Source organism: Panthera tigris, chromosome D2 (assembly GCF_018350195.1).
Source record: "Panthera tigris isolate Pti1 chromosome D2, P.tigris_Pti1_mat1.1, whole genome shotgun sequence".
NCBI classification, from domain to species: Eukaryota; Metazoa; Chordata; class Mammalia; order Carnivora; family Felidae; genus Panthera; species Panthera tigris.
The window spans coordinates 38,408,793-38,425,655 of NC_056670.1; the positions used below are offsets into that span (position 1 = coordinate 38,408,793).

A 16,863-nucleotide genomic window follows, 5' to 3' on the forward strand; every position below is an offset into this window, starting at 1 on the left:
GAAAGGCGAGGGAGAGAAAGAGGCGAAAAGGAAAGAAGGAGAGTGAGCGGCGAGAGCGCAGAGAGCGCGAGCCGAGCGGAGTCGAGCGCTGGCGGCGGCGGCGGCGGCGGCGCGGCGCGGCGCTCCGTTCCGTCCGTAGTTCCGCGCCTGCTTTTGCCAGCGGCCGGCGGCGCGGGGCCCTTTGGAAATAGAATAGCCAATGTAATCTGACACTTCAACTTGCTCGGCTCCGGGCGAGTTGATTCACTTACTCACCCCCTAACGCCGAGTTCCTTTTCACTGTCTGTGGACATTAAAAAAGCGAGCGGCGGCGGGCGCCCGGGAGAGCAGGCGACCGGGCGGCGGGCGGGCGAGCAGCGACCCGGCGGCCGAGCGAGCGAGCAGCGCCGGCGCAGCGCGGTGACCCCAGCCTCCGTCGGCGCGGAGCAGGAGCCGAAGCGGAGTCGTTCTCGGCGCCCTCGCAGCGCTCTTCCCGGCCGGAGCCGGGCCTGCCCGGCAGCGGCCGCGGCGGCAGCGGCGCGTCCTCCAGCGGCGGCAGCGGCGCTCGCAGCGCCCGGTAAGTTTGGGGCCAGAACAGGGCGCCCGCTGGCCCCGGGCCTTCCTCCCGCTCCCGGTGGACTCTTGGGGTGCGAGCGTGGGGCGCTGGGTGTTGGGGGTTTTTCTCTTTAAGGGTCCGCCGGGACCAGGCAAGCCGGGCGAGCGGCCGGCGGCCAGGCTCCGCCGCGCTCCCCTTGGCGGCCCGGGGCCGAGGCCCAGGCGACCGGCGAACGCCCGGCTGCGCGGAGCCGGCTTGGGCTGCGCGCGGGGGCCGGGGCTCCTCTGGTGTGCGGGGCGTGAGTAAGGTGGTGCGCGCGCGGACCCTGTGCCCGCCTCCTGTCGGTGCGCCTCCAGCCCTCGTTCTGTACACCCAGGCAGGACCGGGATTCGGTCAGGGAGGGAAGGACCGGGATAGGACCACCTCGGTCTCGCACGTCTCGTTTGGGGAGACGCGAAGTTGTGCGCCCGTGTGTACGAGAGCCGCCGGAGACGGCGCTGGATTTCGGGGTGGCAAGGGGTGGTGATGTTAAGTTGTGCATCTGAATTTCCAGGGAAAACACACACTTTTGTAAATGGGAGGTGGAGGCGCGGTTAAGTTGTTTGTGTGTGAATTGCCCGGGGAGACGCGGCGCACGGTACCGGCGGGGAACGCCAAGGGGTGTGTGTGTGTAGGGGCTTCCCGTAGGTCTTTAGAAGCCGGAGGGGCGCTAAGGCCACGGCCTGGACGGGGCTGCCCCAGCCAGGAGGGGAACCCAGAGGGAAGATGTGCGTGTATGTGCGCGCGCGCTGCAAATACGAAAGTAATTTCTCCGTGTTCTTTCTTCCTCTCCGTCTCCGGCGGCGGCAGCGGCCCCGGGGGAGTGGGAGGCCGGCCGGGGCGGAGGTTGGGGGGCCGGGCCGGGGCTGGAGCTGGGGTGGGGGGCGGGCTCTGGAAGCTTGTTTCACATTCCTGGCGTCTGGGCTGGGGAGAAAACAGTGGGGAGCGCGGCCTCAGCGTCTGGGGCGCGGGCAGCGGGCGCGCGTCGCCCCCTCGCCGGGGACATCTGTCCAGGAAGCCAGGCGGGCGGGGAGAGGGCGCGGTGCGGAGGGCAGGCTCCCCGCCCCGGAGCAGCGGGGGCGCGGGCGAGGGGCGGCCGCCTTCCCGGCCATTGTGCGCCAGCAGATTTTCACGGGAGACTGCCCCGGAGCCGCCGGAGAAGGCCGGGAGTCGGCCTCAGCCCCGGGTTTAAAAGACACTCCAGGAATGTAAACAACCCGGGCAGGAGGGCGGGCTGGCGGGAGCGCGCCGGGGCAGCGGTCCCGGCCCCCCCCCCCACCCCATCCCTCCCTGGGGGACAACCCGACGGCGGGGCTGCTCAGCGCTTACCCCTTTACCTGCCACAAACTTTTTCCTCCTCTGCCTTCCCTTCCCACCTCGCCCCTCTAGCCGGGCACAGAGCGAGGGCCTCTCCGGAGGCTGGGGCACAGAGCGACTAGCACCCGGTGCCTGATCCTGGAGGGCTGGTGGCCCGGCCCCTGCTTGGGTGTCCCCCCCTCCTGCCTGGGAGCCGCAAGCTTCCTTGGGCAGCGCCTGAGTAACTGGGGCTCTGAGAGCTGCCTGCCTGCCTGCCTGCCTCCCTCCCTCCCGCTGCTCCTTCCCAGCTCTCCCCCTTCTCCTCTCCCCTGACTGCTTTTCCAATGCCTTGACATGAGGGAGGGAGATTTAACTTGGCAGCCCAAACAAATGTTCTCTCAGAGGTCCTCCAAGAAGCTGGCGGCTGGGCTGGCAGGGTGAGGGCACTGCTCGGCCAGCCTTTTCCTCCTCCCTGCTCTGCCATGGCCGTTTGGAGCCCCCTGGGTGGACAGCCCAGGGCATGGGAGAGTGGAGCCCAACCCCGCAGATTTAAGAGGGCAGTGAGAAGCCGCCTGTGGAAGCCCCTGGCTTGGCGCTGGGCAGAAGCTGCAGGGATCTGCCTCCGGGTGCCAAGGGTTTTCTGGAGGCTTTTCTTGAGCAACAGTTTGTCTTCCTGCTGCAACCTGGGAACAGGGCCTGGTAGACCAGAGGGTTAACTAGGGCTGTCTCCTCCTCTCTCGTGGGTGTGAGGACAGGCTGGTTACACAGGGCAGGGCAGGAGGCCAGAGGCTGTTCCCAGAGGTGCCTGCGTTTGCTTATTATTGTTTTTTTGAAGGTAGAGATAAAGAGGCAGGCGCTGTGGTTGGAGAATGAGCAGCTTGGCTGGCGTTGAATTCGGACTTGACTTCCCTGGCGTTGGTACGGTCCCGTGAGTTTAAAAGTTGTTTGTAAGCTATCAGGGAAGTTTAGAACAGGGGGCCAGCCCCTAGCTTTCTCTGTCCTGGCTGCTTTTTGAGGGGATCCAGGGTGGGAGTGTGGTGGGGGGGGGAGCGGGGTGGGAGTACGAATTCCTGGCCCCTTGCTTCCCCTCTGCCTGGCCCTTGTGGTGTGGTTTGTGAATGCCCCATGCCTTGCACTGACCTTTCTGTCGTCAAGTTGAGGATGTTGAAACACCAGCATCAAACAAAAGACACATTGAAAGCCCTATCTGCCACAGAGCACGTGTGACTTTGGGGCCAAGGGAATGCATCTGGAGGGAGATGGTGTTTTCCTCTAAGTTTTATGATTTCGGTTGGGTTTTGTTTCTTTCTCCCAAAAGGACAGAAGCATCTCCTTGTCCCAAGTCATGAGGTTATGAAATGCTGTGTTCACATGTAAATCTCAAAACTTTAGACTTTCGAGAATTGGTGGCAGGCACTGTAGCTGGGGCAGGGGCTGGGGGGGTGGTGCAGAAGCAGGGAGTTTTCAGGAGTTTTTTAAACGGGTTTTGGGTTGGGGTTTGGAGGCACTCAGGGTATGGCTCACAGAGAAGAGTCGGGGGTAAGAAATTGCTGGACTTCTGGGAAGCTTTGATAACTAGCCCCGTCTTTGCAGAGAAGGATTCCTCGCTTCTTTGTGGGGACAATAAGTCCCTTTTTCCTCCCAAGGAAAAAAGGGAGGAGGATCCTTGTTCCTTTCACAGCCAGGAACAAAGTGAAGAAAGGTCCAGAGACTGTGGGGTTTGGCCACAGGACCACAGTTACACACACACACACACACACACACACACACACACACACACACACTCCCTGAGCAACAGTTACACATTATCTCCATACCTGGCCCCCAGAGATGTGCCCTCACATAGGACAGGTGTCCACCAGTGACTCATCCTGGAAAAAGTTGCAGAGGGAAGGCTCCCACCGAGCAGAGCTGCACATTTACTTTTTCCCTGATTGACAGAGATGGGGGGTAGATAAGGAAGGAAGGCGCTCTGAGGCCTACTGTGTCCTGGGAGTTGTGTCACAAGAGTACCCATGTGTGAAGCCACGGATACTGAATTCTCAGGCCTTGGCCAGTGTCCAACACGCAGCCGTGACCCTCGCCTCGGGGTGAGGCATTGCTGTAAGAAATTTGGGCATCAACAAGTTAATTTCCGGAAGTTTCTCTGGGCACTCTGTCACGGAACCAGGAAGCAGGGCCTGCCGGGTTGTGACTGGGTCCCCTACGTTTTCATTCATAACTTTGCTCCCGAGGGCTTTTGCCGGGCTCCTATCACCGCCTCATCTTTATGAGGTTCCTTGGGTTTTGTGTGGACAACAAAGGCCGGGCTGCAGTAATTACCCTGGACCCTGCTGCAGCCTTGCCTGGTGGCTTGCTCTGACCTCTCAGCAGGACACGGTGGCCTCTGTCCACGCCCTCTGAGAGGGAAGTTCTTTGTCCCTGGAGCCCCTGACTGTGGGGGGAGGCAGAGCCTGCCTGGGCTGTAAACTCTAGGGGTGATTCTGAGGTTGGGTCTTGTCCTCAGGGAGGATGAAGAGAGGCTAAGAAAGCCAGTCCCAGGCACAGGCTCTGGAGAGAGACCCTAGAAGACCCTTGGTGCGGTCTTCCCAGTGCCTGAGGAGATGGGGGGAAGAGGTGTCCAGAGGCTGGCTGCTTTGGGCCAGTAGCTTCACTGCTGGCACTCAGTCTTCTAATCTGTAAAATGGGTTCAAAGGCAGGAGCGCTCTGATCCCCCTGGGTTGCTATGAGGATGAGACAGATGTGAGCATTAGAGCCCTTGGCATGTGTCTTCTGAAGTCCTGGCAGGCTCTGGGTGAAGAATGGGACACAAAGGTGTCGCATTGGAGGTGCTGGAAGCATTTTCTAGAAGCCGCTTCCCCAGGCCTACTTCCCTGGAAGCTTATTATCCAGTCTCGGCTTGCATGCATGCCCCCTGTGACAGGGCGCTTACCACCTCTGGACAGCTGCTGCCTTCAGTGGACAGCTATGTTAATGTGCTCTGCTACATGGCACGCTTTCTGGAAAGCAACCCCTCCTGACCTTCACTTTGGGCTTGAGGTGCTGGGGGTCCTCCAGACCACAGACTCATTCCTTCCTGGAAGATCACAGATTCAGGACCATACTGATGGCACTGGGGATTGGGGTCGGGGCAGGGGCCCAGGCTGGTGCCACAGACATGTCTTCAGGGTCCCACAGTGTGAGGATTGTGACCTGTGGGGGGCCCAGAAATGTGTAAGACGGTTCCTGCTCCTTAGGAGCTTGTAGCCAGTAAGGCCAGGAAGATCAGTCCAAATAAATAATTAACCGCTACCAGCTGGCTGCCTGCCACAGGGCGCATGACAGCAATAACCACAGCCCCTCGCCTTTGTGTATGGCACTTGGTGGATTTAGAAGCACTCTCCAAATTTACTGAACTCCAACAACAACAGTGGAAGCTAGCTTCTATTTGGAATTACCGTCACTTAACAGAGACGAAAACCGAGTTGCGGAGAGGTAAAGCGACCTGTAGCTAAGCTGGGACTCAGCCCCGGGCCTCAGAGATGCCTGCACGGCTGCCACCTTCCTAGCCCACCCACCAGGCAGGGACACGGGAGCAGAAGTCAGTGTGACCGCCGCAGAATGGGGCCTAGGGAGCTGAAGTTAAGGAGGAGAAGCCATATATAGGCAGGGTCACGGATGGGCCTACCTGTGTCCACCCCCACCCCTACCGCCCCCCCCTTTTGGCGGACGCAGCCCGTGCCCCCAGCGGCTGGGCTCCTTTCCTTTGGCATCGTGTCTTAGCAGCCGGAGCTTGCTCTGAACCCCAAACGCTGCCACTTCTGCTGGGGCCCACGTGTCTGTGCGTGGGGCTTCAACCCCATCCCTGGCCCTAGAGCAGGAAGCAGAGATGTTTCCAGGCCCCAGGTCCCTGGGCGGCCCAAGGCTCTTCCCTGGGCTGTGATGGTTTCTATAGATACAGACGTTGACTCAGCCTGCCCCTCCTCTGGCTGAGTCAGTCCCCAGGCTGTGTGGGGTGGCCGCCCTGTGGGGGCTCTTGGGTTCCTTCTACCCCCTGACACGGCCCGCCTGCTGCCCACGCCCCCGTGCCTGGTTCTCTGGGGCTCATGTGCCTGCCGCCCCAGGACGAGGCTGCCGCTGGTGGGGTGCAGAGCAGGGAGCAGCCAGGCAAGCTGAGCTGACGCCTCCCCAGGAAGCCTGGCCCAGCCTGGCACACCTGTACAGGTAATGACTGTAGCCTGGGAGGGCCCTGGGTCCCGCCTGTCAGGCCCAGCTGCTGGGGTTACTGCAGGATCATGCTGGGGAGGCCGGGGTGTCTGAGCTAATTAGATTTCTTAGATTTCAATGCTCCCCTAATCCTGTTAGCCTGGCTGTAATTGTAACCACTTGAAGGTTTCAGCCGTGGCAGGCTGTTGAGGACAGACGGTGTGGGGACTCCCCTCTGCCCTAGCCCCAGCCTTAGACAGGCAGCTGGGGACTGGGGACTCCTTTTCCAGTTCTCCAGGGTGGGGGCCTGGGTGATGGTAGGTGTTAGTTATGCTTTTCTGCAGAATCTCAACACCACAGAGTATCCGAGCAGGCATGGCCCTGAAGGATCATCTGGCTCTAACCCTTCACTCTATAGATGGGGAAACAGAATTCTGCAGAGGGGCAGGGACCAGCCAGGGGCCTCAATGGCTGGTAGTGGCAGAGTGCCTGGGTCTTGTGGTCTGGCTTTGTGATCTTTGTCCCTGGAGACTTCAGGACAGGTGTGGAATTGTACACGGCTCATGAACCCTCCAGAGAAGTCGATCCCAAAGATAGGGGCTAGGGGGGGTTTCACTTGTCCCAAAGCCTGCTCCCCAGTTGGCATTACCCGCCCCCCAGTTGGGGGGGCCATATGGGTCACCTAGTCTGACCATTACCCCCCAACACACACACACACACGCACACACGCACGCATGGGTCTCCATGCCTACATACATATATGCTGCTACCTCTGATGGCCAGAGTTGCTGCTGAGGCCTCAGGCCTGCCTCTCCTAGGGCTCTCAGACATGGGGGCTTTCTCTTCCTCCCCTATCCCAGATTCTTGATCTCTTGGAGGATCCAATTCAATGCAGATTATTGCTTTGCCAGAAAATGGCAAAGCTCTTCTGACGGGTGGGGGGAGTGGTGTCAGAGTACAATCTCTTTGTACTTTCAAAGGCTCTTGCAAAAAAAAAAATTTTTGTGTGTGTGTGTGTGTCTGGTTTAAATGGAAACTGCACCCACTCCCTATCCTTTCTCCTGCCCTTCCCCCATTTGCATTACCCACAACTTCATTCGTCCACCCACAGAGGTTGGTGCTTGGGGGGAGTTGGGGGTGGGGGTGGCTATGATGCCTTCAGAACCCCTACCCGGGAGGTTCCCAGCCAGCAGTCCCATCCTGTCCTCCACTTTGCTCTGAAGCAGCAGGGAGAGGTATTTGAAACCCTCCTGCCATTCTGGAAGCTCCCTGGCTCTGTGTTTTGCACCCCTGAGCACGTAGTAGAGACCTGAGGGGCCATATGGGTCGCCTAGTCTGACCATTCCTTTTCTAGCCCAGGAAACTCAACTGTGGAAAGAAAGAATTGGCCGTATCCAAGGGCAGCAGTGAATTAGTGACACAGCCAGGCCTGGAACCCTGTCTGTCCAGCCCATTAGCTCATTAAACATTTGAGCATCTACTGTTGGCCCGGCACAGCCCCGTGAGCCATGCTTCGGAGCTCATCAATAAATGCTGTTCCATCTTTCATTGGGAAGGGCCCAGATGAGCCTGGGGAGGACAGGGTCCGTTTCTGAGAGCTCTTGGGGTAAGGAATAAGGAAGGGGCTTTTCCACGGGACTCCCAGATCCTACACAGCTGGGAGGGGATGGGCATTAGCATTCCAACCCGGCAGCGTGTTTCTTAAAAGGTAACCGTAGGCTGGTTGTAGCGGAGATTTGAGGGAAATAAAATAGAAAGCCTCTAGGGAGGATGCAAAGTTTCTCCTCTGCCCAAGCCTATTTAGTCCAAGAAGATGAGTGGCTCCCTCTGTCTGTCCCCCTCCCCCACCCCCCCAGCTCTCCTAGTGCCGACTTTTGTCCTTTGAGGGCTAATGGCCTGCTGCCTTGTTCCTGCTAACACTTCCTCTGCAGATGGGGAAGCAGGGAAGGAGCCCTCTCCCTCCACCCTGGGAGTCACCTGCATCGGGCCCTGGTGAGAGCACATGAGGAAGAGCCGGCAGGCTCAGGACAGGGGAGGAAATGCCACGTGCCCCGACCTCACCCTGTCCACAGGCACTTACCTAAACCCCCATCCTGCTCCCGGGTGGACCTTGGCCAAAGGCCGGGAAAGCTGGCACATAGCTGTGACCAGCCAGCCCTCTGGCTGAGGGACAGATAGGGCAGAGAGACCTCTGGGAAGGGTCCTGAAACCCTTCCTTGGCGTTTTCAAGTGGGGAGGGCTTTTCGAGGGTCTCCGTCCAACCTTCTTATTTGGCAGGTGAGGAGACCCAAAGCCCAGAGAGGTGAAGGGACTGGCCTCAGGTCACACAGCAAGCTGGCTCCCCTACATCAGGGAGGCTGAGTCGTCTGGGTAGGGAGGGGTGGCATTTTCTATTGCCGTCATGTTTTGGTGCTCCTGCTGTTGTTTACATCTTTATAAAAATTTCCCAGGGGTGCCCGGGTGGCTCAGTCAGTTAAGCATCCGACTTCCACTCAGGTCATGATCTCGCGGCTCATGAGTTCGAACCCTGCGTCGGGCTCTGTGCTGACAGCTCAGAGCCTAGAGCCTGCTTCCGATTCTGTGTCTCTCTCTCTCTCTCTCTCTCTCTCTCTCTCTCTCTGCCCCTCCCCTGCTCACTCTCTGTCTCTTTCTCTCTCTTTCTCAAAAATAAACATGAAACAAACAAAAAAACTTCCCAAAGTCTACCAGAAACATCGTAATAGCCAGTATTTCTTGAGCAACTAATTTGTTTTCGGCTCTCCTCAGACCGCCTGCATTCGTTTTTCAGCTCCACCCTTTATGGCACCCATGACTGTGGGCAGGTTATGTTTAACTTTTCCAACTTTGGTCTTCATGTCAGCAAAACAGGCTTCTCAATAGTATAAAAGTAACATACTGCCTTCCCCATAGGCTGAGAAGATGGAGTGCACCTGACACATAGTAAGTGCTCAAGAAACAGTAGCCTCGGGGCGCCTGCGTGACTCAGTCTGTTAAGCATCCGACTTCGGCTCAGGTCATGATCTCGCTGTCCCAGAGTTTGAGCCCCGCATCAGCTGTGCTGACAGCTCAGAGCCTGGAGCCTGCTTCGTGTTCTGTGTCTCCCTCTCTCTCTGCCCCTCCCCTGCTCACACGCTGTCTCTTTCTCTCTCTCAAAAATAAATAAACATTTCTTAAAAATTAAAAAAAAAAAACAAAGAAACAGTAGCCTCAGTCATTGTCATAACCATGGCTCCCACCACACCCGGCATAGCTATGAGTGTCGTGTGGCCTCCAACTTACAGACGAGGAGACTCCAGTCAGATGGATGGCTCAATGCCACCCGGTACCTCAGGACCAATCACAGCTGGACCTGGGTCCCAGACTTCCTGACCCTCAGCCTCCTGCCACCATCCGCAGTCTCCCCTGTGTAGCAGGAAGGGCTGGCAGGTCATTGCTGGCATTTAATTGAGTACATTTTAATTCAACGTAGCAGGAAGGCCTGGTCCCCTCGCCGGGGCCAGGGTGTGGAGACTTACTAAGATGGAGACTTACGTCTGGGTTCCGACCCGAAAACCTCTCTCTCCTCCCCTGCAAGTGGAGGCTAGTGGTGATGCCACCTCCCTCCAGGTTTCTTGCCGTGTGAAGAGGAGAGCAGGAGAGACTGGGCCTTGTCAATCATGGTAACTGACTGTGGGACCTCAGCCAGTAGCAGACCCCTCTGGGCCTCAGTTTCCCCACCTGAAAATCATGAGCTGGGACCACATCAGCATTCCCCCGTGTGGGCTCTCAGGACCCCCAATCCATAAAAGGAAGGACAGCAGGGCACAGCCTCCCTCTCCTGGGACCCTGTCCCCCCTTTTGGCCTCATTCAGCAGGTTCCCAAACTGTAGGACCCTCTTCCCGCCTCCCTTTTTTATGCACAATAGGTGTCGAAGCTACCAGTGCCAGTCTTGGGAAATGCCAGGCTGCACGGTCACCTCCCACTCTGGTGTCAATGGCTCGGTCCCCTGGTTGGTTTCCCTGCTGCAGAACTGCCTTCCCAGAGGGGCCGTGCACAGTGGGGAAGTGGGGGAGTCGAGGGCAGCTTCCACGTGGACGGGATCCGGCCCCCATCCCCAGCCTGCTTTCTTGGCCCGTCCACCTGAGTTCTGCCCCTTAAGCCTGCAGCCCTCTGTCACTTTCACTGGCCTCCTTTTCTTTTATTGTTACCAGACCACAAATCTATGGCTGGGCAGTCCCAAAAGCAAGGCCAGCTTGGCAGAGGCGTGGGACCTCTGCCATGTCCCTAGAGATGGGCCTCAGAGACACACCGGCTGTTAGGGCAGGAAGAGCCTTGAACTCTACCCGCGGGGGCCAGGCACCCCTGAACCCGTGTGCGCACCTCTGCAAGGTGCACGTATTTTTTGCAAGTGCGTGTATTTTTCTGGAGCGATGGTCCACGGCTTTATTCAGGTCCTTAAGTCAGTTCGGACGCCCGAGAGCCGTGTAACAAACAAGGCCTTCATCCAAGGGTCTAAAATAACCCTGGGCCCTGAGTGGAACAGGACCGCTGCATTGTCTTTCCCCACCTGCTGTCCGCAGACCCTTCCATTCCAACTCCTTGGTGTCAACCACCCTAGCCGTGGGGGCATCTGGGCTTCTGACACCGGCTTCCAATCCAGCTTGACATTGTACGGGTGAGGAAACCAAGACCAAGGGAGGGCAGGGGACCCGCCCAAGGTCGCCAACAGGACACAAGACCCGGTACAGGGGCTGGGGTGGCCCCAGGGGACGGCCTCCTTTGCTGGCTGACCTCACTGATGACACCATTTGGTCTTGCCCTCTGTGAGTGCCTCTGTGAGGTGTACCAGGATTTGGGGATTCGTTGTCCCCAGAAAGCTAGGGACTGGGTGAAGGGTGAAAGTGCCCACTGCCCCTGCCACCGCCTCTTCTAGGAAGGCTGGGCAAGACCGGTTTAGGGCATACTTCCTCTGGCTCAGGAGGCCAGGTTCACCCCAGCTGTCTGCACTGCCTACTTATCCCGCTGTCTTGGGTTAATGTTTTCTCTTCAAGGGCCGTGGGGCTCACTGGTATTTACGTATGGAGAAGCACTCTATATTTTCAGGGCACCTTGCTGGTATGAATTCTCACCGCTGTTGGTGGGGAGAGGCAGCCCGCGGCCCCGGGGAGGGCTCGAGGCTGAGTTGGGCTCCCATGCAGGCAAGCCCACCGCGTGACCACAGATGAGTCACTCTGCCTCCCTGGCTCACAGCCCTCGTGTCCCTGACTTTCTGGGACCCTGGAGGGTGGCCTCTGTGGCTGGCGGTGAGCACGTCGGGGAACTCCTTGGCCTTCTACCTCCCTACCTGAATTGCTCAGCCCTCCTGAGCTCTGGGACCCCTTCATGCATCCCATCCTGGAAAAATAGAGGACATCTCAGGTGTGATTTCTTGCCTGGTGTTGGGTGATGGGGCCGTGGCTGAGAAAGGAGCTTCCTCGAAGCTGTGAGTTCAGCATTGATTTATCTTCTGCAGGAGGACAGCTTTCTGATCCCTTCACCTCAGCCTGGGCTGACGGCATCAGTTTGACATGTGTCCTTCAGCTGCAGGGCGTTCCCTTTAGGCAGAAGGAGCGGAGCCGCTTCGGGGTTTCGAATCCTTGAGGGCCCCAGGATTCTCGAAGCTGTCTGCCTGGTGGCTGGCTGCCCTCCTAGCCGGCTCCCCAGAGGCAGCCGGGCCAGTGCCTCCTTCGCCTCCCCTGACAAGGGCTCCAGACACTACTGTACCTGGTATTCTTGGGGCCTCGCATCCTCAAGACTTCAGGGAGCTTGGCAGCCACCTCGTCTGATAACCTGTCCCACGGATGCCACCCCCGCAGCATCCCCACAGAGCACCTTCGGGTGTGGGCTTGCACACCTCCAGGGGCAGGCTGCTCCTTGACTCTCAGCGGCTCCCTTCACCTAAGAAGCTCCATCTTATGTGGAAGGACGCCTCCTCCCAGGACCCAGTGCTCATCTCTGGACCACACAGAATAGGGTGAATTCAGTTCTTGTGAACTCCCTCCCATATGCTACGTCAGAGATCTCGCCTCTCTAGGCTGAGTCCAAGGCTGGAGTGGGCAGAGTGGGCTTCCTGGAAGAGGTAGCCTTCTATTCCCCGGGCCTCCTCATTATCCGTGTCGCTGTTTAAGAGCCTGGGCTGCTTGGAGACCTCAGGCCTGACCTGGAAATGGTCTGACGCAGGTCATGAGACATGGAAATAGGCTGGGGAGGCCCCAGCAGTGGCTCCTTGGGGTCTGAGGGAGAGAAGGTGGCCTGGCAGCAGCTCTTCAAGCAGGGTCAGGCAGGCCACATGATTCCAGAAGCATGTCTATCTTGTAGTCTCTCCTGGCACGCTTGCCTCCCACGGAGCCCGGGAGAGTAGCTGGAGGAGGGGTGGTGGCTATGAGAAAGGCTCCCCTTTCTGCCCCCACCTGCCTTCTTACTGAGTCCCGGTCTGCCCAGCTCTGCTCCCTTCTGCCTAAGTGTCCTGACGCCCCAGAGACCTGGCGTGGCACAGGGCCCTGGATTTGGAGTCAGAACTCCCGGCACGGCCTCCTACCGACGGTCTCCCCTGGGGCTGTCCCAAGAGTCAGAAGGGAGGGCCGGCGTTTCGCATGCTGTACCGTGTCACAGCATCAGGGAGCGTGATATTTTGTTACCGTGTGTAGGGACGATAACGTCAGCACAGAAAGGCCCCGGAGGTCATCCAGGCCAACCCTCTCATTTAGCTGCTGAGTCTGACCCCAGAGGGGACAGAGGCCTCCCCAAGGTCACAGGGCAAGTTCGTGGCAGAGCTAAAGCAAAACTCCAGGCATCCTGCCCATCAGCCAGTGCCTGCCCCCTGTCCCTGTCACTTGACAGAAACCCCTGGCTAGAGACACCCAGGGGGAGATCCCTCCATGGCTGTGGCATCTGGCTTGCCTGGGACTTACCGTCTTCGTCTCACAAAGCTCCTGGGCCTTATGCCTTTGGCCGTGCCCACCAGAACCGCTGGCCCTGGGGGCAAGCAGGTGTTCCCTGGGACCTCCATGAGACAACCGGCTCCCCCAGCCTGGCACCCCTGCCTGGGGCCGCTGCCCTGTAACAGGGCGCTTGCCTTGACTTCCTGCCTCAGACAGGGCTAGTTTGCACCCTGCCGGCTGTTACCTTGGGTGGAAATAGAGTCTCCAGAAGCCCACCCGAGACCCCTCACCTAGGTATCTGACCCAGCTGGCTGCAAGATGTCACCCTGGCCTGGGACACATGGCTTGAATATGTGGCTCTAGTTTCAACCTGGTGTGACACCCCCCCCCCCCGCAAACCCCCCATGGCTCTGAAAACCCAAAGACGCCCAGACTGTTGGAACAGGAGGGACCTGGGCAACCAACTTATCTCATCCCCTTCTCATTCCCATTTCTCAGATTAGGGAGGTGAGGCTCAGAGAAGGAAGGAAGCTAGCTGCAAAATCAGCAAGATACTAACTCCTTCCCTGCCCCCAGCCAGCCTGGCCTCCTTCCATCTCCTGCCTCCCCGAGGCTGAGTCCTGAGGCTGCCCAGGCCAAGAGGGTCTGGAATAGGGACACTGGTAATAGTAACTGCTGCTTTTCCTGCAGGGTGCTTCCAGGCCCTTGGGCCAGGCCCTGCCTCCCTGCCAGATCTGGGGAGCCAGTGCACCTGGGAGGGGGGGTGGGGAGGCAGCACATGGTTCCTGCTGGTGGGTTCCTGCCAGCCTGAGAGTAAGGTTTCCTGGCTCCTCTGGAGCCCCCAGTGTTCTGCCCCTGGGAGAGCAGAGCCTGGGATCCTTCTGTGCCTCCCCTTGCCCAGCCCCCAAGAAAGATTACTTATTCATTCATCAAGTTTGTTGAACACCTACTATATGCCAGGCACTGTTCCAGGCCCTGGGGATACAGTGGTGAACTTGACAGAGGCCTTGCTTACATTGTTATAGGTGAGACAGTCAGTGAGTCAACAACTTCATGTATGCTGTCATTCTGAGCTATAAGAAATATTTTGACGAAGAACAAATCAGGAGAAGGTGATGTGAGGAAATGGGTGGGGGATTGGGCTTCTTTAGATGGAGTGATCACGGAAGGCTTCTCTGAAGAGGTCACATTTGAGCAGATGCCTCAGGGAGGCAAGAGAGTGAACCCCATGGACATTTGGGAGAAGGGCATGCCAGACAGCGGGAGAAACACGTGCAAAGGCCCGGTGGCCGGAGTGTGTTTGGCATGATCTAAGAAAGGCAGGGAGGCCAGTGCGGGCATATGGTGCGGGAGAAGGTGGAGGATAGGAGAGGAAGTTAACGAGGTGGTCAGGGAGTCATCACAGGAGGCCTTTCGGAACATGGGAAGGGCTTCTGACTTCATGCTCAATAATTCGGAAGCCACTGGAGGATTTTAATTAAAGGACCGAGACTATCTGATATGCTCTCTAAGAGGATCCCTCTGGCTAGTGAGCCAAGAATAAACTATAGGGGACAAGGGTGGAAATGAGGAGACCAGCTGGGTGACTTTTACAGTGACCCAGGTGTGGATGCTGGTGGCTTAGACCAGAGCGGTCAGTGGAGGTAGTGAGACAAGGTCAGGTCCTGGATGTATTTGGAAGGTTGACCAAGGTCATGCCCAGAGGCCCATTGGCAATGCCTGCCCCTCCTCCACAAAGCGGACTGAGTGGCTGAGGCTGGACAGCTGGCTGAGGGCTCCAAGTCCTGTGCCTCTAAGTACTTTTCCTTTTATGCTGTCACCTCTCCTGGACCATAAACTACTCCTCCATAAGGAGTTCATTTAACAGGAGGAACAGTAGAGGCGTGGCGAGGTGTTCCGTGCACCCTAGTCGGCACTGTAATTTCGCCATTCATCATCGGCTCTCCATTCTTTTCCACTCATCTGCTACACTTTTGTGTCCTCTGCTCTGTGCACTGCCACTTTGTAACACGACGTCACCCTCAAGTGCTGCGGCCAGGGCCTGTGTCAGTTCCTCCACCCCCACAATTCTATGTGAAGAACTCCTACGTATCCTTAAGAGCCCAGCTCAAAAGCCGCACCTCTGAACTCCCTTCCCCGACACTCTCGGACCCCGGGGATTTCTTCCTCCACTGAAGTTTCTCCTGTTCCTCTCCCTGCTGCACTCGATTGCCTGCGACCAACCGCCATTGGGGCTGGGGCTGTGCTTCCCTTCACACCCCCTCTTTCCGCTCTGTGTCCTCACAGCCTGGCCCGGGGCCGGCACAGAGGAGGGAACAAAAACATTTCAGTGTATTCCTGGAGCAGAAGCTAGTTGCTATGGAGACAAGGAAGTGTTGCAACTTCCCTGACTTTTGAGGTTGGGGTCACAGAGGGCAGCTGTGTTTTGGTCCCATGGGATCAACCCAGGATGACCATTCTAGGGTTCTTATGGACTCAGAGTCACCTCAGGCGGGTCCTTTCCCATCCCTGGGCCTCAGTTTACCCATCAATAGCATGGGAGCATGGGGGTTGCTTGGATCTCGAAGGCCATTTCTAACGTTCCATATCCCTGTGCCTTCAGTCCTGCCACGTAACTACAGGCGGGCCCTTTGGGGCCCCTCTTTGGGCCTCAGTCTCCCCATTTGGTTCACCTCTCTCCTCTAAAAAGTTACCTGCCTGAGTCAGACACTTCCAGAATCCCAGAGTTTCAGCAGCCAGGTGGCCTTTGATAACTAAACCTGGGACTCTTGTGACCTGCAGAGGCACAAAGAGGGAAGTCTTGTTTCCAGGGTGGCAGCAGGGGGAGCAGGAAGGTGGGTGGTAGGGGAGAGGCCGGGCCAGCTCACTCCGGTCTGAACCTGCGCAGGCCCCTGGTCTCCTTCCCTCACCTTGAAAGTGGCCAGAGCCAGTGTGCGACAGGTGGGCCTTGCTTCGGCTGAAAGCTGTGCCCTCCGCATTCTAGTGTGAGCAGAGGGCTGGAGTGGCCCCAGAAGCTGCCCACAGTGGCGGGGTGGAGTGGGTGGGCAGTGCCTTCTTGCCATGTCTCCTCTCTCTCCCTTGCTCACCCTGGTAGCATCCCTGCCCCAGCCCCAACACCTGCCTGGCACTTCGGAGTGGTTCAGCCTTCCCCATCAGGCCCAGAAAGGGAGTGACCTGGGATGAGAGGGCCTCTGGGCTCTCTGGACCTGCTTGCTCATCCGTAAAATGGGTGGCGAGTGCTCACCTCCCAGGGGCTGCCAGGAGGGGAGACTGAGGAAGGCAGTTTGTGCCTAATAAAAACACTGGATAGGATTGCCAGCTGGAGGCAGGCACAGGCCTCAGCCAGAGGGACGCCCCTTTGAACATCTTTTTCGGGAAGTGAAAGCCTGAGCCTTTTCAGGATGAGAATCTGGTGCTACATATGAAAAGTACCCACCCCACCCCACCCCACCCCACCCCCGCGACCGCTGCCCCGTCTCTGGGCAGTTCCCAGTGGTCAGGAACCATGTAGCCGTCAGAATGTGCTTCCCTGTCTACCGGCGTTCCCGGTGCCGTCTGCTGTTGGGCTGAGTAACACCCCCAGGGCAGTCCTGGGCCCTAGAAGGGGCCCTGCTCAGGGCCTGAAGACCCATTTCCCATCTCACCCATGGTCAAGGCCTGCTTCTCTCTGCCCTCGGTTTCTCCATCTGTGGATTGAAGCTCCTTCTAGCCAAGACACCTTTCAGAAGCCTGTTTGAGCATTTTTCCCTCCAAAAATAAGCAAGGCTCCCTACATCAGCCCCCCAAGATTGAATATTGTTTATCTCACCTCTGCTCAAAAAGTTCTCACTTTTTTTAAACAGAGGAATTGCCATCTGGCCACATGGCTTTGGACTTCACTGTGTGGATGGTGGTGCACTGAGTCACCC

At 58.0% G+C, this 16,863-nt stretch overlaps 1 protein-coding gene across 3 annotated transcripts in view; it reads left to right on the forward strand.

Moving 5' to 3' along the window:
• The first annotated feature begins 243 nt into the window (after window positions 1-243).
• ZMIZ1 (zinc finger MIZ-type containing 1) overlaps window positions 244-16,863 on the forward strand; it is a 233,121-nt gene continuing 216,501 nt past the window's right edge. For all 3 annotated transcript variants that reach the window (XM_042959832.1, XM_042959833.1, XM_042959834.1), the window contains exon 1: window positions 244-556. The gene's annotated coding sequence lies outside the window, so the exon portion shown is untranslated. The remainder of the gene's footprint in view (window positions 557-16,863) is intronic.